The sequence below is a fragment of the Lithobates pipiens genome, unplaced genomic scaffold (genome assembly GCF_037356315.1).
Source record: "Lithobates pipiens isolate NorthernLeopardFrog02 unplaced genomic scaffold, aLitPip1_a1.2 Scaffold_16, whole genome shotgun sequence".
NCBI classification, from domain to species: domain Eukaryota; kingdom Metazoa; phylum Chordata; class Amphibia; order Anura; family Ranidae; genus Lithobates; species Lithobates pipiens.
In genome coordinates, this window is record NW_027507748.1 from 241,518,888 (window position 1) to 241,541,890 (window position 23,003).

The 23,003-nt window shown below is 44.6% G+C and overlaps 1 protein-coding gene across 1 annotated transcript in view; it reads right to left on the reverse strand.

The window, feature by feature from the left end:
* Positions 1 to 9,526, reverse strand: part of CDK18 (cyclin dependent kinase 18) — a 310,945-nt gene extending 301,419 nt beyond the window's left edge. The window contains exon 1 of the mRNA XM_077481220.1: positions 9,332 to 9,526. The gene's annotated coding sequence lies outside the window, so the exon portion shown is untranslated. The remainder of the gene's footprint in view (positions 1 to 9,331) is intronic.
* Between the last annotated feature and the right edge of the window lie 13,477 nt (positions 9,527 to 23,003).

The following is a 23,003-nucleotide window of genomic DNA, read 5'->3' on the forward strand; positions in this document are numbered from 1 at the left end:
AAAAAAATAAGAAATCACAATAAGCGTATATTGATTAAAAGTGATAGAGTCTACAAAATAGGAGATAGATTTATGGACTTTTATTTTCTTATATTGTTTTACGATATGCGATTTTTAGCTGGACTGGCGGACAAATCTGACCCTAACTGACACTTTTTGGAGAACAGTGACACCAATACAGTGATCAGTGCTAAAAAATGCACTGATCAATGTATACATGATACTGGCAGGGAAGGGGTTAACACTAGGGGCAATCAAAGGGTTAACTGTGTTCCCATGGTGTGTTCTGTGTGGGGGATGGGCTCATTGCGACAACACATAGATCGCTGTTCCTGATCACTAGGAACAACAGATCTCCATGTTGTCCCCTATCAGAATGGGGATATGCCTTGTTTACAGATCCCTGTTCTGCCTCTCTGTACCACAATAGCGTGTTACTCCGGCCCACAGTATCTCATGCACGAAATGATGTACAGGTATGTCGGTTCGGGCAGCCGGGCCACCCTGCCACAGTATATGTGCGTTGAGCGGTCCGGGAGTGGTTAAAGTGATAGAAAAGTCTCATGTTATACTATCATGTCATGTTATACTATCTTAATGCATAGAATGCATTAAGATAAAAAATCTTCTTCCTTTACAACCACCAGTTAACGACACCCTAAAACGTTTTTTCAAAACATAGTTTGATTGACAGAATTGGATAGCGTAGGTCAGCCATCACTAATTGGCGGCCCGCGGTCCGAGTCCGGACCGAGCAGCGCTTCTGCCCGGACCGCCATGCCGCCAGTGTAGCAAGCGACAGCAATCACTGGTTTGCTGGGACCGCGGGTTTCCCCAGCAACCAGTGACGCTGCGCGCATGCACCCGCCCCCTGCTCCTGGCCGCGTCTCTCGGAGCTGAAGAGACACGGGCAGTAGGGGTGTGACGTCACGTGCGTGCCCCGCCCCCCTGCTGCCCGTGGTTCCCGGGTCCTGGATCTCATCACGAGGCAGCTTCAGTTGTGCCCACACTCCTGCAGTTAAGGTATGTGGGCACATTAGTTATCTATTAGTGATCTGTGTTGTGCACACTGTTGGGCATATTTTAAGGGGCTTTTTTTTGTAAAGGGCACGCTGATGGGAAAATTTTATGTTAAAGGACACTCTGATGGGCACATTTTATTTTAAGGGGCACGCTGATGGATATATTTTTTATGTGCACACTGATGGGCATGTTTTGTTAAGGTGCCCCTTAACAAAATATGCCCATCGATGTGAACATTAAAAATATACCCATCAGCGTGTCCCTTAAAATAAAATGTGCCCATCAGAGTGCCCTTTAACATAAAATTTTCCCATCAACGTGCCCCTTAACATAAAATAAGGGTCACGCTGATGGGCACCTTTTATGTTAAGGGGTAATCCGATGGACAAATTTTATTTTACGGGGCACGCTGATGGGTATATTTTTAATGTGCACATTGATGGGCATATTTTGTTAAGGGGCACGCTGATGGGTACAACAAAATGTGCCCTACAAAATATGCCCATCGATGTGCACATTAAAAATATACTCATCAGCATGCCCCTTAAAATAAAAATTGTCCATCAGAATGCCTCCTAACATAATAGGTGCCCATCAGTGTGACCCTTATTTCATGTTAAGGGGCACGCTGATGGGCAGATTTTATTTTAAGAGCAACACTGATAGGTACATTTTATATTAAAAGGGGCACTTTGATGGGCAAATTTTAAGTTAAGGGGCATGTTTTGTTGTGTCCATCAGAGTGCCCCTTAATATAAAATGTGCCCATCAGCATGACACTTATTTTATGTTAAGGGAAATCCTGATGTGCACATTTTATGTTAAGGGGCACTGTGATGGGGACACCTGATGTAAAGGGGCACTGTGATGGGGACACCTGATGTAAAGGGGCACTGTGATGGGGACACCTGATGTAAAGGGGCACTGTGATGGGGACACCTGATGTAAAGGGGCACTGTGATGGGGACACCTGATGTAAAGGGGCACTGTGATGGGGACACCTGATGTAAAGGGGCACTGTGATGGGGACACCTGATGTAAAGGGGCACTGTGATGGGGACACCAGATTTAAAGGGGCACTGTGATGGGGACACCTGATTTAAAGGGGCACTGTGATGGGGACACCTGATGTAAAGGGGCACTGTGATGGGGACACCTGATGTAAAGGGGCACTGTGATGGGGACACCTGATGTAAAGGGGCACTGTGATGGGGACACCTGATTTAAAGGGGCACTGTGATGGGGACACCTGATTTAAAGGGGCACTGTGATGGGGACACCTGATTTAAAGGGGCACTGTGATGGGGACACCTGATTTAAAGGGGCACTGTGATGGGGACACCTGATGTAAAGGGGCACTGTGATGGGGACACCTGATGTAAAGGGGCACTGTGATGGGGACACCTGATTTAAAGGGGCACTGTGATGGGGACACCTGATTTAAAGGGGCACTGTGATGGGGACACCTGATTTAAAGGGGCACTGTGATGGGGACACCTGATTTAAAGGGGCACTGTGATGGGGACACCTGATGTAAAGGGGCACTGTGATGGGGACACCTGATTTAAAGGGGCACTGTGATGGGGACACCTGATTTAAAGGGACACTGTGATGGGGACACCTGATGTAAAGGGGCACTGTGATGGGGACACCTGATGTAAAGGGGCACTGTGATGGGGACACCTGATGTAAAGGGGCACTGTGATGGGGACACCTGATGTAAAGGGGCACTGTGATGGGGACACCTGATTTAAAGGGGCACTGTGATGGGGACACCTGATTTAAAGGGGCACTGTGATGGGGGACACCTGATTTAAAGAAGCACTGTGATGGGGACACCTGATGTAAAGGGGCACTGATGGGGACACCTGATTTAAAGAAGCACTGCGATGGGGACACCTGATGTAAAGGGGCACTGTGATGGGGACACCTGATGTAAAGGGGCACTGTGATGGGGACACCTGATTTAAAGGGGCACTGTGATGGGGACACCAGATTTAACTTGATCTGGGATCACCAGATGTAACTTGACAATAAATATTGTTGAAATGCTAAGGAAATTGTACATTTCTCATGTTTTTGATAGATATACAGTTACTACAATATTTCTGAGTCGTAGCACAGACTTGAGATTCGGACCTCGGCCCAAAGAAAATTTTGGCGACCGGACCTCCTTTAATTTTAATTCATTACCCCTGGCGTAGGTGTTCACACCTATGCAATCCGATTCCAGGGAGGGGGAAAAAAATGGTCCTGCGCCTTTTTTGTGCAGATGCGGTGCAATTTGAGACATACAAATGAATGGCTCAAATTGCACCACACAAACGTTGCATGTGATTTTCACAGGTGCGATTCCTGTGCGGATCACATGCGATGTGCTGCATTGCATATATGTGAACCAAGCCTTACGTATTAAGCATATCTGACAGGGTGCAGGTTTCATAGTTAGTAAGGTTGAATAAAAACACTAGTCCATCCAGTTCAACCTGAGTGAGTGTCTACAATTGTCCCCATCCCTGTACATTGCACACTCACATCGGTCCCTACCCTCAAGGAGCCCACAATCCAAGGTCCCCATTCATATACTAGGGCCAATTTTTTGGACAGAAGCCAATTAACCTACCTGCATGTTTTTGGAGTGAGCAGATGCGTCACCTCATCCTTGGTAATAGTAGGAAATAGGGAAATTGGAAATTGGGATTATGACGGTGCCCAACACACACACACACACACACACACACACACACACACACACACACACACACACACACACACACATATATATAGAAATGCAGATGTGTTTAAAATGTATAATATTTTATTACAAGACTTTCATATAGGGATAGGAATAGGGATTCGCTACCAGTCACCACTACAGGCCTATGGATACTCTGGCCAGTATTAGTTACTATATGTTACTCTGTTATTTTAAGCACCTATGATTGTTTTGTTATATTTGTCTTGTAATAAAATATTATACATTTTAAACAAATATATATATATATATATATATATATATATATATATATATATATATATATATATATATATATATATATATATATATATATATATATATATATAAAAATATTGGGCACCATCATAATCCCAATTTCCCATTTCCCTATTTTCAGCTTTATGTTTCCTCAGACAGTGGCTTGTTATTTGTGAAAAATGAGAACATAATCAAGGAAGTAAAGTCTGTTTCATTGGGAAACATATTTTATCAGCGAATTAACATTTTCCTTTTCTAGACTAAAGGTCACAAATGGTGCTGGAAGTTTGAATACTGTATTTTCCAGAGTATTACTTCTACCAGACTCCTAAAACTGCTGTGATTGTGGAACAATCTTCTCCTGTACATACAAACAGTAGACTAGTGATCCTTATTTCTAGGGCAGCAGTCACTTTCACAGATCTCCAAGCAATTGCCAAAACCATTTTTCCAGTACTTCATACTAAGCACAAATTAACCTTGCCATTTACACAGATTACTTATGGTGATAAATAAGGACAGCTGCTATGTGATTAGAAAAGAGGCTCTGCCTCATTACATGTAATAACAATGTAGTGCTGCTGATTCTTGAAAACTACCGCAAAAGCACAGTTGCTGGCTATAGCCACAAATTTTCAAGTACATGTAAGAGAATGATAAATAACATTGAATGGTTACTATAGGATATATTTATTCAAAGATCTGCACAGCAATTCACCAAGTGAAAACGCATGTACATTCATTCTGTGTGAATGGGGTAAGAAAGAATGTTACTAGGCTATTTTCTGTGCGGGGCAGTATTTTCAATGATTTCAAATGGAAAAGATAGCATTTGGCCACTGGATGGCGATAAAGTGCCACAGAATTGTCTTATGATATTTGGCACCATCTAATGGCCAAATGCAATATTTACCATTTTAAATCAATGAAACACATTTAACTACCTTTTGTCTTTGTTTGAAGCTATTAGTTACACCATTTAAGAAAAAACCTACTTGTCTGTGGTATGTATGTTATCCTCCTCAAATTACTGTGCGCCGATGGCTTTGGGCATCTGTTCACTATTTTGTGAGTTTGTTTTTATTCAATAAAAATATTGTGAAAAACATTTGACTGGAACAGGAAATAACCTAATAATGATATTTGACCCCATCCACACAGAATTAAATCAGATACATTTTCACTAGGTGAATTGCTATGCAAATGTTTATCAATACACCCCGAAGTATATCTTCTATAGGTTTTCTTTTATTCTTTTTTTCTGCAATCATTTTATGAATCCTGTCATGATAACACCCACAATAAGATGAGCAGTTAGGTTAACAACTATGAAGGAAAAGGAAGGCAAAAAAATCCCAACAATGCATGGGCTAATTTGCTCCAGTGGGGAAAAAAGACTTTCTTCCTGATCCCCCAGGAGGCAATCGGATATTCCCTGGATCAACTATCTCTGGTGCCACTTCCTAAATTCTCACTTAGGCCTAGGATGATCTTATCTCAGCCCACCTCCCCCCCCCCCCCCTACCTGCAACCCCATGGGATAACATCACACATCCCCGGAAGCTACATGACCAACCTCCTAGTGCCCCTCAATCTCTCACATGTGCAGTATGTCATCAAAAATAGACAGCCAGATCCCAAAGCCAAGGTGGAGGCACCGGAGATGTGAAGCCCTGAGAAGAACTGGCTGCAGGGAAGATAGCACTGGACTTCTAGGTCTGGTAAGCATTCATTTCCTAAAAATCTGCAGCTACTTGTAGCTGCTGACTTTTTATTTTCACACGCCTGGGTGAAGTTCCTCTTTAAGTCATGCACCATTCGACTTTAACATATGCAGTTCCATTTATTGCAGTGCAATCCACCAGCAGGCTGTCATAAATAGGTTGATGGATCACCCCCAAAAAAAAGCTTAATGCCGTCACTTGGCAGAGCTTTCTGTCATTTTTCTTGTAATGTGAATGAACTTCACTGACAGTAGTCCTGTCACATGCAGTCGTTCATGTGGCCATGAAGCTCACGCTCAGAAAACACTGTGAAAAGCTGTCAGCTGCAATGCTGATAGCTCCTATCTGAAAGCAACCTTGGGGCCCACTCACACCACTTGCCTTGTAATAATGCATGGTAACATTATGTTATGTCAAGTGCCATCCCAGTGCACCTTCAAAACACATGAGCACTGCAACACAGCACAATGCATTGAGGGAGATTTATTAAAACTGGTGCACTCAAAATCTTGTGCAGCTGTGCATGGAAGCTAATTGGTTTCTCTGCAGAGATGCACCAGAATTTACACTCTTCAGTTTTAGTAAATCTACCCTGTGGTGTCTGATGTATTGTACAGACAGCACACATTTTTGAAAGGCTGCAGCCCATTCTTTTTCAAACAAATATAATAGAAGTAAATAAATACTTAAACTAAATTGATGTGATAGGTATGATCGTAAGCGTGCACACAGGGTGTGCACAGGTGTGCCTGGGCCCTGTGCACACCTTAATCACCCTGTGTGGTGCATATTTTTTTTTCCATCTGAATTTTTCTGGCTGAAGGTTTCTATCGGCAATTCTGATCGTGTGTATGCAATTCCAACACACAAAAACTCACGCATGCTCAGATTCAACTACGAGACAGAAGCTATTGGCTGCTGGCTATTAAACTTCCTTTTTCTAGTCCTGTCGTATGTGTTGTACGCCACCACGTTCTGGACGGTCGGAATTTGGTGTGACCGTGTGTATACAAGACAGCTTGAGCGAAGTCCCGTCGGAATTCTGAAAAACATCAGAGCTTTTTCCGACCAAAATTCCGATCGTGTGTACGGGGCATTAGATGGTTAAGGGAGTGCTGGAAAATAATGGTGGCCACACAAAATATTGACACTCAGGGCCCAATTTGGATATTTTCATTTAGGAGTGTACTAACTTTTGTTGCAAGTGGTTTAGACATCAATGCCTGTGTGTTGAGTTATTTTGAGGGGACAGCAAATTTACACTGTTATACAAGCTGTACACCCACTACTTTACATTGTAGCAAAGTGTAATTTCTTCAGTGTTGTCACATAAAAAGATATAATAAAATATTTACAAAAATGTGAGGGGTGTACTGTATGTTTGAGCTTTGGAGTACACACCTATGGGTATGATCTATAGAAGGGATACGCCACACTATAGTAAATAAGTGGTGTCCAGCCTCTCATTCATATGCATGGTTTATGTTCTGTAGCCTGCGCTAGCTGCATATTAGGCTCTGTTCGTGCTTGTACAGGTGAGCTTGTGCATGTGCGTTACTTTTAGGGCAGCCCATTAATTTCAACTGGGCTACCCAATGTGCAACAATGTCATAAAAGAAGCATGGGCTCCTGTTACTGAACCTGCGTCACACTACAATGCACTGCAATAAGTTACCTTGAAGTACCAATGGCTGGTACATTTTGGGTGCTATTATGGCTCATTCACACCAATGCCCTATACACACAGTCGGATTTTCCGACGTAAAATGTGCGATCGGATCATGTTGTCGGAAAATCCGATGGTGTATGGGCTCCATTGGACTTTTTCTGTCCGATTTTCCGACGCAAAAAGTTTGAGAGCAGGATCTAAAATTTTCCGACATGATCTGATCGCATTCAATTCCGATCGTGTGTAGACAATTCCGACAGACAAAGTGCCACGCATGCTCAGAATAAACTAAGAGACAAAAGCTATTGGCTACTGGCCCGTTTATAGTCCTAACGTACATGTTTGACGTCACCTCGTTCAGAACGATCGGATTTTCCAACAACTTTGTGCAACCGTGTGTATGCAACACAAGTTTCGGCCAAAATCCGTCGCAAAAAATCTGACGGATTTTGTGGTCGGAATGTCTGACCGTGTGTACAGGGCATAAGAACTTCATAAAAATCACACAGGATCACACTGTGTGCCCCTGTGAAATCCACAAGCACTTATGTGCAGTGCAGTTTCAGCTCATTGATAACTTTTGGAAAGGCACTGTAGCTGAATTTGTACCATGCGATTCAGTTTGGGCAAATGCACTGCGTTTGCGACCTGCATTTGGAGTGTCATTACCTTTGCACTGATACCCGCTTCAGATAGCAATGGCAATGCCTTCTGAATGTGGTGCTAGAAAGCTGCATGGAACAGTTTCCATCAAGGAATTCTAGCTTGAACAATCCCTTAAAAATGATTGGCACTGCAGTGCACCTGGCACATTTTCATTTGCTCAAGGAACGCATATAATACCACACACTGCATCGAAAGTGTAAACAGAGCCAAGAGCAATTTCACATATGTGCGGGTTATGTGTGCACGTTTGTGTGGGCACATTGTGGGTACAGCAGCCCATTCATTTGAATAGGTTGCTGTACCCATAAGGAACATGGGGAAAGAAACCCCTGACCCTTCCTTAAAGTGGTTTTTAAGGCTCAAGGAGCAAGCATGCACCAGTGCCCACAGAGCAAGTGGCTTGCTATTGGAGGCACTGGCTGAAGAGGAGGAGCCAGGGTGCCGGAGGGGGACCCGAATGGGGAAGGATCGGGGTTGCTCTGTGCAAAACCACTGCACAGTACAGGTAAGTATGACATGTTTGCAATAAAAATTTTAAAAAAATAACGTTTAAATGTCACTTTAAAAATATGCCACAAGGAACCGCAGGGTGCACCCACCCAAGAATTAACAGCGCCCCCACATGTCTGCTAAAGAGTGCGCATTCCCAACCCGCACATATGTGAACCTAGGTGACAGTCCCATTCTTGACAGTGTAAGTTTGGCTATTTACAAATAATATGCAGCCCATTCACAATATAAAATCAAACAAAAAACTGCGTTTACTCATAAACACATTCTTACGACTCATCTTCAGATACCAAAAAATAATAAACAAACCATTAAAATCCCCTATTGCAGTTATAAATCTATGATGACACATGTATGAATGTTTCACAGAAATACAGCTGTTGGGGTATATAGGTAACCAATGCCATCAGCCTTTCTGACTGCGTTCCTCCAAGTACCATTTTCTAACAGCGCACATACAAAAACGAACGCCAACTTTCCATTTTTAGTGGGAGACAGTCACATGGTCCAGATTTCAACCTGTGGACACTGGAAAGGGGGGAGCAAAAAAGAATCAAGCATGCCACAGGTAAACACATCAATTCTACATTGGCAGGATTGTTCTTTTATGAATCTCATGCTGGGGTCATTTAGACCAATGTACCTGTGTACAGATAGCAAACTATTCCTCAGAATGGCACACACACAAAATCAATAAGAATTGGGTACCTCAGTGTTGTCCCTTTAAAAAGCATTCTAGCTTACCTTTTCTCTGTGTAGACAGCACGGAGAGGGGGCTGCCAGCGGCTGTGCAGAGGATCTGTGGCCCCCTGTGCCTCACGGTGGGTACGTGCCCCCTCCCTGTCCACCTTTGCCCAGCGCCTCACTTAAAACACAGCCAGCAGCTGCCCTGTGACTGGGAGCCAGGAATCCAGCCTTCTGCCTTCTGCTTTCCAAGCCCTTGATGTGTCGCCTTGGCTCCGCCCTCATAACCCTTTCACTGCTGGACCAAATCTTCATTTTCATCATCATTCGCACATACGATCCCAGACAGCCCCATAAATGGTGGCTTCCCCGAAAGTAGAGGACCTAGAGAGCCAAGCAATGGAATTCTTCATTTTTATAAAACTAAGTATTCAATTTGAAATATATAGATAGATAGATAGATATAAAACAAAGATTGGCTGTGCTAAATAACTTTAGACCTTATATGAAATAACCCCTTGTGCTAAATATATATAAATATATGAAATAATATAAAGTGTGTTCATTGGTTGATGTGGACTGTGGCACGATTTTTTTTTTCACCTTGATTGGCTCTTTTACACTTTATTTCAAGATAATGGTATGCGTGATGTATATATGATGAAAATTTGGTTTGTTTATATGTTTTAGTTACACATTTAATCACACAATAGCACTTTGATATATATATATATATATATATATATATATATATATATATAATATAATATATATATATATATATATATATATATATATATATGTAGATATAGTAATATTGATGTTTACTATATACATACCTCCCAACTTTTTGGGATGGGAGTGAGGGACACCTACTAGCAAAGGTATGTAGGCATAGGACCCCATGCCAAGCCCCCTTAAAGGAGAATTAACCCCCAAAAAGATAATTGAAACCCACAAGTGCTTTTTTTTTCCACTACTATTCCTTTATATTGGCTTTTGAAATTGACAAATGCAGCAGTTTATAAATTGGATGAAAGGTTTAGCACTGGGAGACACTTTTTGAAAGATAAATAGTGCGTTGTATATACAACGATACAGATCAGACCAAAATGAGGGACAAATGAGGAGGAAAGAGGGACATTGCTCCAAATCAGCGACATTCTCTCAAAATCAGGGACAGTTGGGAGCTATGTATGTATATAGTCTAGTACACACACACATACACACACACACACACACACACACACACACACACACACACACACTATTGCCAAAAGTATTGGGACACCTGCCTTTACCTGCACATGAACTTTAATGGCATCCCCAGTCTTATAAGGTATTGGGTATTCCCACGCTACTCGGATAAAAAGAAAATAAACAGAAGATACACTAAACAGATTGGTTGCAGCAAACCACCGACAGGGCTGCAAACCGCACCCAAAATAAATAAAAATAAATCAATATATGGTGTTGCGCTCCAAAGAGCACCAGTGCTATGTACCAAGGGTCAAAGGAACCCTACTGATAATCAATAATAATATTTGAATTGACAGTACTAACTGAACACATAAATGTGCTAGCATAAATAAGTAAAGTGCATATGTGCCGTAGGTAGGGTTGCCACCTTTTCTTCAAGTCAAACCCGAACACTTTAGCGGTGCACAGCAAGAGTCACAACAAGAGTCCCCCTTTACATCAGAGTCCACAGAGTTCCCCTTTTACATCTGAACCTGCAGAGTTCCCTTTCACTGTAAGGGGGGACTCTGCAAACTCTGATGTAAGGGAGGACTCCGGGGACTCTGACATAAGGGATGCTCTGGGAACTCTGATTTAAAGGGGGAATACTGAGAACTCTGATGTTCGGAATGGACTATGATGTAAGGGGGAACACTGCGGCCTCTCGTGTAAAGGGGAACTCTGATGTAAGGGGTGCTCTGAGAACCCTGAATTACCTTAGTGTACTCCATCAGAGGCAGGAGAGAGAAGGGAGGAGACTTCAGTCACAGACAGGGATGGATGGTGAGCTCACTCACCCCTTGGCAGTCAGCACCTCTCATCCAGATGTATCTGGAAGCCATAGTCCGGTCTGAATAATGTGTCCAGGTTTCAAGCAGTCTGAACCCTGGACGCAGGATTCCAAACCCGAACTGTCCAGGTGAATCCCGGACAGGTGGCAACCCTAGCCGTAGGTAAGTTACACAGGTCAACTTGCTGGTAGGACCAAAATAAATAAATAAAATCCACTGTGCTAATAATAGAACATAAGGTGCAAAATAAACATCCATGTGAATAAACACTTCTATCCGAATGAAGGTGCATACATAAGTGCCAATGCAAAAAATATATACAAATACATATAGAGTCCGTGAATGCACACAGGGCAAATTGCAAAATCTAAATAAAACTGAGTGACTTGGATAAGTGACTAAGTGATCTGTATCTTTACAGTGCCCGCAAACACCAGGTGCTCCTTACCTCACTGCTGTAAGGTAAACAGCAAAAAGTAAATGTATCCAGAGCGCTGTATCCTGTACGTGATATAGCTGGGTCTGTCACCTTACACAGCTGTAACTATGGTTTCCACTAGGTTCTCCCACAGTATGTCACATAATTCATATAGGGAAGAGGAAGGAGCCCCAATAGTGAAGTATGCCAACTTTTTAATTTAGTAAGTAAATGGGCAACAAAGGTACTCACATAAAATCACATAAAGCATATAAAACAAGCGCCGCACTCGTGCTCCGGATGTCACTTTCGGCGTCCAGATAATCCTAGTATTCCTACGCGTATCGGCACCTATCACACGACTTCATCAGGACACCCCAGTCTTAGTCCGTAGGGTTCAATATTGAGTTGGGCCACCTTTTCAGCTATAGAGGCTTCAACTCTTCTGGGAAGGCTGTCCTCAAGGTTTAGGAGTGTGTCTATGGGAATATTTGTGAGGTCAGGCGCTGATAGTATAAGGCCCCTTTCACACTGACGTCCTGTCAGTTTTTCAAGCGGACCTGAATGGGTGCTCCATAGAGCTCTATGGAGCGTCGGATGTCAGCGGTGACATGTCCACTGACATCCGACCCGCTTCGATCCGAAAAAGTGTAACGGAGGAAAAAGCTATTTTTCCATCCATCTGCGGATCGGGTGACGACGGGCACTGCGGTCCGTCGTCATCCGATCTCCCATAGGGGAGAGTGGCGCTGTGACAGGTCTGTCCCTGCGCAGTGTGCAGAGACGGACCTGTCATCTCCCTGCTCAGCGGGGATCGACGGAGTGATCCCCGCTGAGCAAACGGATATCCACGGGGCGGATCAGAACTGATCCGCCCTGTGTGAAAGGACCCTTAGACTACAAGCAGCACACACTGCAAAAGCACTTTGCAGCCTTTGCACCCACAAAATACTCCTTAAAGGCTAGCCCATCTTTAGCAACATGTTACACCCCTATTTTGTGTGTAAAATGTAGCTAACCCACCCTCCCATATGTAAAGTGCCAATGCATCCCCTGACAGCATGCTGGGTTCTTCCTACTCACAGCAAGTGGCAAATTTGAAATTGGTGCAATGCCAGTCTGACTGTACAGTTGATTCATTCATTCACAGAGATCTATGAATGAATGAGTGAACTACAAGTTCCATGTCACACCATGGCAGATGAACTTGTAGATCGCAATGGAAAACAAGTGTCGCAACATCACCACATTCATAGTTCACTGACACTTCCTCTAGCTCTCTAACTGAAAGCCTGTACAGAGGTAAAGACAGAGGGCTGGGGGAAGAGTCTGCAGGGACATGGCATTGCACCCACCATACACTGATGGCTATTGCAATGCAGTCGTCTGTGAAAAAAAGGGAAAGGGGGTCACTGGCACTCTGGGAGTACTAATGCTCTGGGGAACTGGCACTCTGCAGAGTGGGGGTGGGGGGGGGGGGGCACGGATACCCTGTGGAAGGAGAAGGGGGACATTTGGGCTCTGCAGAGGGTAAGGGGACACCAAAGGGGGCTGTAGGCTCAAGGTGGTAAGTGGGCTGCTTTAAGGGGTGCTGGTTCTCATTTAAGGCAGGCGCAGGCTGGAAACTTACCGTTTGTAACTGAATGACATTTTTACAATCTTTCAGCAGAGCAGGGATTGTTAGACATTTAGACAATTGCAGCCTGGTCAGGTGAGAAGGGCAAATATGCAAAACTCACCTCTTTCTATGGCCTTCCAGCAGCGGCAGCATTTCTTACTGATTACAAGGGATGAGGAGCAGCAGTATGTACAGTCCACGCTCTGCATGTAGGCAGCACAGCACACACCAATCCTCCACACAAACACAACGATCCTGATCAGGAGACCAGCACAAGAAGGGGGGAGAGTGGCTAAGCACACAACTTGACACTACAATCACTTTGTGCAGATCAGACTTTCCCTGTCAGGCCAGTCAAAAGTAAATTGAGCACAGCTAAAAGAGAGAGCAGGGAGATGACAGTTGCCATGTTCTGCCTGCGGGACACAGCTCAGAGCTGCGGGGTGCCGGGACTCTGTTCAATTTCCGGTACAGTCCCACAGGATCTGGGATGGTTGGGAGGTATGCAAAGGTGTTCTATCAGGTTTAGGTTAGGACTCTGTGCAGGCCAGTCAAGTTCCTCCTTCTCAAACTCACTCATCCCTGCCTTTATAGACCTTGCTTTGGCAACTGGTGTACAGTCATGTTGGATACATCCCCAAACTGTTCCCACAAAGTTGGGAACATGAAAGTGCCCAAAATGTCTTGGTATTCTGACGCCTTAAGAGTTCCCTTCACTTGAACTAGGGGGCCAAGCCCAACCCCTGAAAAACAACCCCACAACATAATCCCACCTTAACCAAATGATTTTGACTAGTGCACAAAGCAAGGAAGAATGGTCAAATAGAAACACATACTCATAGACACCTTCTGGACAGCCTTCCTAGAAGAGTTGAAGCTGTTAAAGCTGCAAAGGGTGGGCCCACTCAAAGACTAATGCCGCATACACACAATCGGAATTTCAGCCCCCAAAAGACCAATGAGAGCAATTCGACGCATGCTCAGAAGCATTGACCTTAATTTTCTCGGCTCATCATAGTGTTGTACGTCACAGCGTTCTTGACGGTCAAAAGACTGGGATGCCAATAAAGTTCACGTGCATTTAAAGGCAGGTGTCCCAATATTTTTGGCAATATACTACATGCGGCCGCTATGTAAGCAGCCATATATAGTGTGGGGTTTGGATTTAGTCCCCTTGAGCCATGATTAGCCAAAGGCACCCTGCCTTTGGCCAATTATGGCTCTTGCAGCAGAGCTCGCTGTGATTGGACAAAGCATGCAGGTCAGATGCATGCTTTGGCCAATCATCAGACGCTAATGCACTGCGATCTCGTAGTGCATTATGTGGCATTCCACGGCGCTCAAACGTCCCACGAATGCCCCAAAATAATCGCTGTTTGTGAACGGGCAAACACCTGATGTTCGAGTCAAACTTACGTTGGACATGAACATCGAGCTCACCCCTAGTGCCCAGTGATGGATGGTGGCGATGGGCCCTCTCGGGGATTGGGCTCCTGCCTTTTCAGCTTCTAGACTTAGATAAAAAGGAAGGAGCGCCCGGGGTCCAGAGAAATGTGACTGCTAAAATATAGTTCATGGATTTTTAGTAAAAATGAGCAACATGTGCATCAAGCTAATGTGTTTTGGTGGAGCAAACTCCCTCTTCTTCAGGGCTAAATGGCAGGATACCAGCTTTTGTTGTATGGGTAGGAAATGGTTCGTTTCCCAGGAAGGGCAGAACTTTCGCTGTGGAAGAATGGGTTTGATAATAAGGTTGGCAGTGCCTCCACCCAGGAATTTCATTTATTACGATAATGAATAAGCTCACCTGTTAGTGTGTGAAACGCGTGTACCATTTGTACTGTCTGTAACACTTGGGATGTTCTTTATTAAATAAGAATTTTGATGGATCTTGGAGTGCAGCTGTTTCTTCAGTGTTGATCGTATGTGGAGGCGAGCCGAGATATCATTAGGCTTCCTGTCTCACCTGGAGCAGCGAGTTCTTTTGTAAGGGAATACCCTCTTCACAGAGGCCCTGTCCTGGGTGGAGGCACTGCCAACCTTATTATCAAACCCATTCTTCCACAGCGAAAGTTCTGGCTCTTTTATTTACCTAGAGTTTTAGCGCATTATCCTGCTTGGGGGAGGGCCATTTGTCCTACCACCTCCATTTCCAAAAGAGGACTACAATGATACTGTGCCTGTGATAGTATTTATTCAGGTGCTCTCTTTGTTACAGTTGTGAAGTCCATCAATATGTGCAAGAAATAGTTTCCAAAGCAAGGAACTGGTGACATGATTGTGAAGGCATTTTCCCATGCATACTAGTCCAACTCCTAGCAGCAGTAAAACTATTCTTGCAGTGCCCCCCTGCTTTGCAAGTGTTAAATGCTCATTAAGTCTAAGCATAGCAGGGTAAGCAGTAAGGCCCTATTCACCCTTGTGAATGGGGCCATTAAAGAATACATGCAGGAAATCACAGCAGGTATTGCCGGTGTTTAGCTGCACGCTGCAGTCCCATTGAAAGCAATTGGAGATGGCTCCTGCAGCTAATTGTGACTGCTTGCCAATCATTTTCAGGTACTCCATGAGCGATTACGTGTGAGCTATCAACCTTTCATTGTTTTCAAAAGGGTGTCCCCATTGGAAGATGTCCCCCTATATTACTATTTTGGGGGCAACACAAAATGTGGGATTTTCTTTTACTTTCACTTTCAATGATAATGCTATACAGTAGGGCTCAAAATAAAGTCCTGAGCTACTAGCCAGGCTTTAAGAGTTACTTGTCACCAGTTGCCCCACTCAACCTCTACCCTGCCCTGCCCCAATCCCTCCTCTAAACACGTCCTCATAAATGATCTCATGAAATTACACTGTTGAATATTTTATCCAGAATTAAGTTACAAAAATAAATATTAACAACAACGTTATCAGTGCCATCAGTGCAGCCTCATCAGTGCTCATCAGTGACCATGAATGCAGCCTATCAGTGCAGCTTATCAGTTCCCATCAGTGCCTGCCCATCAATGCAGCCTCACCACCAGTGGCCATCAGCGCAGCCTCATCAGTGCCCATCAATGCAGCCTCACCAGTGCCCATCAATTCAGCCTGATCAGTGCCCATCAATGCAGCCTTACCAGTGCACGGGGATCAGAGAGAGGAGAGGAAGAGGAAAGACGGCTAGATCATCAGACAGACATCTTTGATTTGAAGCACCCGCAGTCAAAGTCCTGCTTTCTTGATCGGCTCCTATGATAGATGTCACACGCATTGAACCAGTGTGCTGTTATCAAAGGAGCTGGTCCAGGAGGCGGAACTTTGTGTAACTGCGACCGCCAGACAACTCAATCCTGCTCTGTGTGATGATCTTGCCGACTCTACTCTTCCTCTCCTCTCTCTGCCCCTGGCCGATCACTGGGAGAACGGCTCCCATTCAACCCTGTCTGCAGATGGGGGCATGCCCCTCCCCCCCCCCCCCCCCCCCCGAGGCAGCCCCACAACTCGCCCTCAAGCTTTTTCCATTCGCCAAATGTGAGCAGACGAGTGGAAATTTTGAGGGCTGATATACAGAGTAAATAGAGAGGGTGAATATCATTAACAGAGCAGAGACCACAATAAAAACAGACAAGCTTTCAATCCCTCTCCACTCTGTCCCTGTCTAAAACGAAAAATACTAGAATACCATTCACCTTCATGTTCTTTTCTGCATGGTGGTCTGTCAGAATAGAATGAAACCTGGAAAACAAAGCCCAGCAGGTTTCACATGAGATAATCTATGAGCAGATTATAATTATGAAAGATTTTCTGTCCCATATTATTGCTGATGGACAACTCCTTGTCACTACCAACCTGAACCATAAACCTGATTATACAGGAGACTGCACACTGCATGTTCTAGACTGCAGGAAATAGGTGTGTTTTTCACACCTGTCTTTATTTACTCAGATTTACCTTCAGCTCATTGCTCGATTATGATTACGGTACTTTGTAACTAGCATTTGTATCTTGAACTAAACTTTGAGTACCTGGCTACCTGACCCAGCTTGAATTGGGATCTGTTCTATCTGCTGCCTGCCTCTGATTTGTAGCTTACCAAGCTGACACAGAATCTTGCCTTCTGATTCTGTTACTGTTTTTCAATATTATATGATGTTGTCCTGAGAGACAACCTTATGTCCTGCAGCTCAGTTCAGGTTTCCCAGCTCTTACTAGCTCTGCAGTAATCAGATGAATGATCAGACAGTAAATAAATGTAACTTGCAGTTTACTAAATGGGTACAAAATTAAGCCTAGTACACACCACTAGTTTTTTTATCATCTCAGCGGGTTGAATGGAAAAAAACCTGATAGCTCGGTCAGAGTCACTGTACTAACAATCCATTGTCAGTACAGCGATATTCTCAGCTGTTCTATTGTGCTCTGACAGGGACAGGGGGACCAAGCGTCGTTCCCAACTTAACACAACTGCGGCATTAAATGAAGGACAGACCTCGATTTGAAACACAGGAAAAAACCAAGCCTCGTTTCCAAAAAATGATCTAGCAAAGTCACCCTGGAGCCAAGATATCTAGAAATCGCGGCAGATAAAAATGAAATGTCTAGTGCAAACCACAAATGCAAGGAAAAAATAAAAAGGGTGGTGAACTGTCCATATAAAAATGGCACTGTGTAATCACCATGAAAAAAAAGAGAATTGTATATAAGTAAAATTGTTATTTAATATCGAATTAATTTGTGAAAAAATTTAATTGTAAAAAATTAATATTAATACTAAATACATTTAATAGAAATTGGGGCGTGGCTACTTGGCGATCGTTTGAGCAGAGCGGAGGACGCTATTTGATACCTTCCACCGAACAGTGTATAGTGGGGGACGAGGAGCGGTGAGATTAAATCTTACGCGAACGCACATCCTGGGTCCACCGTGACCACTTCACAGTCAGTCAAGATGCAGGAAGATTTGTGGTTTTGTACCTTTTGGCGTGTATTGAATTTTTCTATGTGAGTGTAATGCAGTGAGTTTTAAGATTAAAGTGCTGTGGCTATATTACACTATATTACACTATCGGAAGCATTTATTTTTCATTCATATATGGAATTAATTATTTGGAGTGTTTGAGAGACGTGCATCTGGTGTTATTGGAATTCTGAGATCCCCACCTAAACTCCAGGAGAGAGGGTAAAAAGCGCTTGTAGCCAAACACGTCAAGTGTAAGGCATATGTAGCTGGTGAGTGCAAGATTTAAAGGGGAGTGGAATCACTGACGCTGTGGTGTGGTGGAAGAATCTTATTTGGAAAGTTTTGAACTTTTTGAATATTTTTGACATTTTCCGGCTTTTCATCCAAAACATGGATTTTGTTTTAATTTTTATGATCATTTATTGCACATTTTTTATTTATTGAACTAATTTCGGTCACTTGTTTTGGGTCACGGTTAATCATTACTTTATATCACTGGGTGCAATTGATTTATTTATATATTAATGTATTTAGCATTTTTTTAATGTGATTTATTTTTATTATATAGATGTAATGTGAGCGCTGCTTTTTCCTATTTGGTTTCACAAAGGAATACTGTTTACATAAAAAATTAATAACATTGTATCTCACTGTAAACATAATAGAAAGAGGGCCACCATGATGAATTGTATCCATTTTAATAACACAACAATCAATTTACATAAATTATTCATGAAGGACAAATGACAGAGAACCATAAATAAGGACATCAAGAATACAGTGGGGCAAAAAAGTATTTAGTCAGCCCCAATTGTGCAAGATCTGCCACTTAAAAAGATGAGAGAGGCCTGTAATTGTCATCATAGGTATACCTCAACTATGAGAGACAAAATGTGGAAACAAATCCAGACAATCGCATTGTCTGATTTATTTATTTTTTTTAAAGACTTTATTTGCAAATTATGGTGGAAAATAAGTATTTGGTCACCTACAAACAAGCAAGATTTTCTGGCTCAAACAGACCTTCTTCAAGTGCTCCTCTGTCCCCCACTCATTACCTGTATTAATGGCACCTGTTTGAACTTGTTATCAGTATAAAAGACACCTTTCCACAATCTCAAACAGTTACACTCTAAACTCCACTATGGTGAAGACCGAAAAACTGTCGAAACATAATTGTAGACCTGCAGCAGACTGGGAAGACTGAATCTGCAATAGGCAAGCAGCTTGAGGTCAAAATGATCACAAGAATGGGGAGCAAAAATCCAAGAACCGCACGGGGGTCCTAGTGAATGGAATGCAGAGATCTGGGACCAACGTAAAAAAGGCTACCATCAGTAACACACTACTAGTGATGGACGAACTTCCGACGGGACGTTTCGTGAACGCGGACCGCGAACGCGGCCGATAGTTCGCGAACCGTAACGTTCGCGGCGGGCCCCATTGACTTCAATGGGAGGCGAACTTTGCAAACCTACAGGTCAAATTTGCAGCCACAAAATAATTACTAGCTGTGCAAACATAGTCCCACCACATGGCCAATGACATAACACATGTATGAGGTGAATCTGGGATCGACAACTACAAGCATTCTTTTTTTATAAGTGAAATTGTGACAATTCAGGACTGTGGAGCGCATGAAGGCAATGGAGGAGAGGAAAGGTCAGGGTAGACAAAGAAGAGGGTGCAGGAGATGATCAACCGCACCGTGATAGAGAGCATTGACATCAGCAGCGTGACATACAGCAATGACACTTGCACCATGATAGAGTGATCTGACACCAGCACCGTAATAGAGAGCACTGACATCAGCAGTGTGACATACAACAATGACACCTGCACCGTGATAGAGTGATCTGACACCAGCACCGTGATAGAGAGCACTAACATCAGCAGCGTGACATACAGCAATGACACCTGCCCCGTGAAAGAGTGATCTGACACCAGCACCGTGATAGAGAGCACTGACATCAGCAGTGTGACATAAAGCACTGACACCAGCACCATGATATACAGCACTGACACCAGCACCATGATATACAGCACTGACACCTGCACCGTAAGCAGCCCCAGGAGTAAGTCAGCATAGCACAGGGATGGTGGGAGCCCCTCATAATGAGCATAGCACAGGGATGGTGGGAGCCCATCATAATATGCACAGCAGAGGTACAGCCCCAGGAGTATGTCAGCATAGCACAGGGATGGTGGGAGCCCCTCATAATGAGCATAGCACAAGGATGGTGGGAGCCCCCTCATAATATGCACAGCAGAGGTACAGCCCCAGGAGTAAGTCAGCATAGCACAGGGATGGTGGGAGCCCCTCATAATAAGCAGCCCCAGGAGGAAATCAGCATAGCACAGGGATGGTGGGAGCCCCTCATAATGAGCATAGCACAGGGATGGTGGGAGCCCCTCATAATATGCACAGCAGAGGTACAGCCCCAGGAGTAAGTCAGCATAGCACAGGGATGGTGGGAGCCCCTCATAATAAGCAGCCCCAGGAGGAAGTCAGCATAGCACAGGGATGGTGGGAGCCCCTCATAATGAGCAGCCCCAGGAGGAAGTCAGCACAGCACAGGGATGGTGGGAGCCCCTCATAATGAGCATAGCACAGGGATGGTGGGAGCCCCTCATAATGAGCATAGCACAGGGATGGTGGGAGCCCCTCATAATATGCACAGCAGAGGTACAGCCCCAGGAGGAAGTCAGCACAGCACAGGGATGGTGGGAGACCCTCATAATATGCACAGCAGAGGTACAGCCCCAGGAGGAAGTCAGCACAGCACAGGGATGGTGGGAGCCCCTCATAATAAGCAGCCCCAGGAGGAAGTCCGCACAGCACAGGGATGGTGGAAGCCCCTCATAATAAGCAGCCCCAGTAGAAATATGACACCGCTCAACCTCTTCAAACAGGAGGGTACGGGCATATAGTACGGTGTGCTTTTTTTGGACAAGGAAGTGAGCCAAATTAAGAAAGAAGGTCTATGTGCTCGATTAAAAAAATTGTTTATAGACATATACATGGTCTACTGGTCTACTGTGTTGACTTCCCTTCCGAGATCCATGCCTAATTCATTTTTAGAAATGTGAGGTAGTTAACACTGTCGTGAGCTAGGTGAGTACGCTTATCGGTCACGATCCCCCCTGCTGCGCTGAACGTCCTTTCGGACAGGACACTGGACGAGGGGCAAGCCAACAGTTCGATTGCAAATTGGGCAAGCTCTGGCCAGAGGTCAAGCCTGCCCACCCAGTAGTCCAGGGGTTCATCACTCCTCAGAGCGTCCACAACGGCCGTTAACCCGATGTAGTCGGACACCTGACGGTCTAGGCATTCCCTGATGCTGGATCCGGATGATACCTGTCGATGGGTCGGCTGAAAGAATGAACTCATATCAGAAGTCACCAACACATCTTCAAACCGGCCTCTTCTTGCAGGCGCTGTTGGATTGGTACCCGCAACTCCTTCTCTGGGAGTGGGAATTGCTCCTCTGCCAGTGCACGCAAAAGCAGAATGCAGCATTTCTCGAAGCAAGGCCTGGAAGTGCTCCATTCTGACAGCCCTCTGTGACGGCGGTAACCTTTCCGCCATTTTGTGTTTGTACCGGGGGTCTAGGTACGTTGCCACCCAGTACTGGTCCTTGACCCTTATGCTTTTTAGACGGGGGTCCCTATTAAAACACTGGAGCATGAAGGCCCCCATTTGCACTAAACTGGAAGAGGTGTGGTGGCCTGGCTCCTGCTCATCATCCAGGATAATTTCGTCCTCTTCATTCTCCTCTCCCCATCCACACACAACAACAGGGATCCCAGAAAGGTTTAAAGCATGCTCTTCTTGCTCCTCCTCATCCGCCCCGGCACCATCCTCCTCTGACTCCTCTTCAGACTCCTGTTGTTCACTTGTCTCAGATAGAGTAGCCCCCCCCTGGGAATTTATCCAGCATTGCGACTTCCTCATCTTCCCGGTTTTAAGGAAGCTCTTCTTGCTCCTCCTCATCCGCCCCGGCACCATCCTCCTCTGACTCCTCTTCAGACTCCTGTTGTTCACTTGTCTCAGATAGAGTAGTCCCCCCTGGGAATTTATCCAACATTGCGACTTCCTCATCTTCCCGCTCCTGCTCCTTTACAGCTTGATCAATGACACGACGCAATGCACGCTCCATAAAGAAGGCATAAGGTACCATGTCACTGATGGCGCCAAGGCTATGACTGACCAGTTTGGTGATCTCCTCAAATGGCCGCAGAAGTCTGCATGCGTTGCGCATGAGCAGCCACTGGCGCGGTGGAAAAAAAACAGCTCTCCAGAACCTGTTCTGCCGCAGAGTTCATACAGGTAGACATTAACTGCACGTTTCTGCTGGAGCAGCCTATCAAGCATATAGAAGGTTGAGTTCCATTGCGTCGGGCAATCGCAAATAAGACGTCTGACCGGCAGATTGTGTCACCGCTGAATGTCAGCAAGGCGAGCCATGGCCGTGTAAGATCTTCTGAAATGGGCCGAGATTTTCCTTGCCTGCCTGCCGCAAGATGTCCTGAACCCCAGGGTATTTGACAACGAATCACTGCACGACCAAGTTTAAGACGTGTGCCATGCATGACACGTGCGTAATTTTGCCCTGTTTCAATGTGCTAAGCAGATTGGCACCGTTGTCACACACCACTTTACCAACTGTCAAATTGAGCGGTGTTAGCCACTGATCTGCCTGCGAACGCAAAGCTGAAAGGAGTGC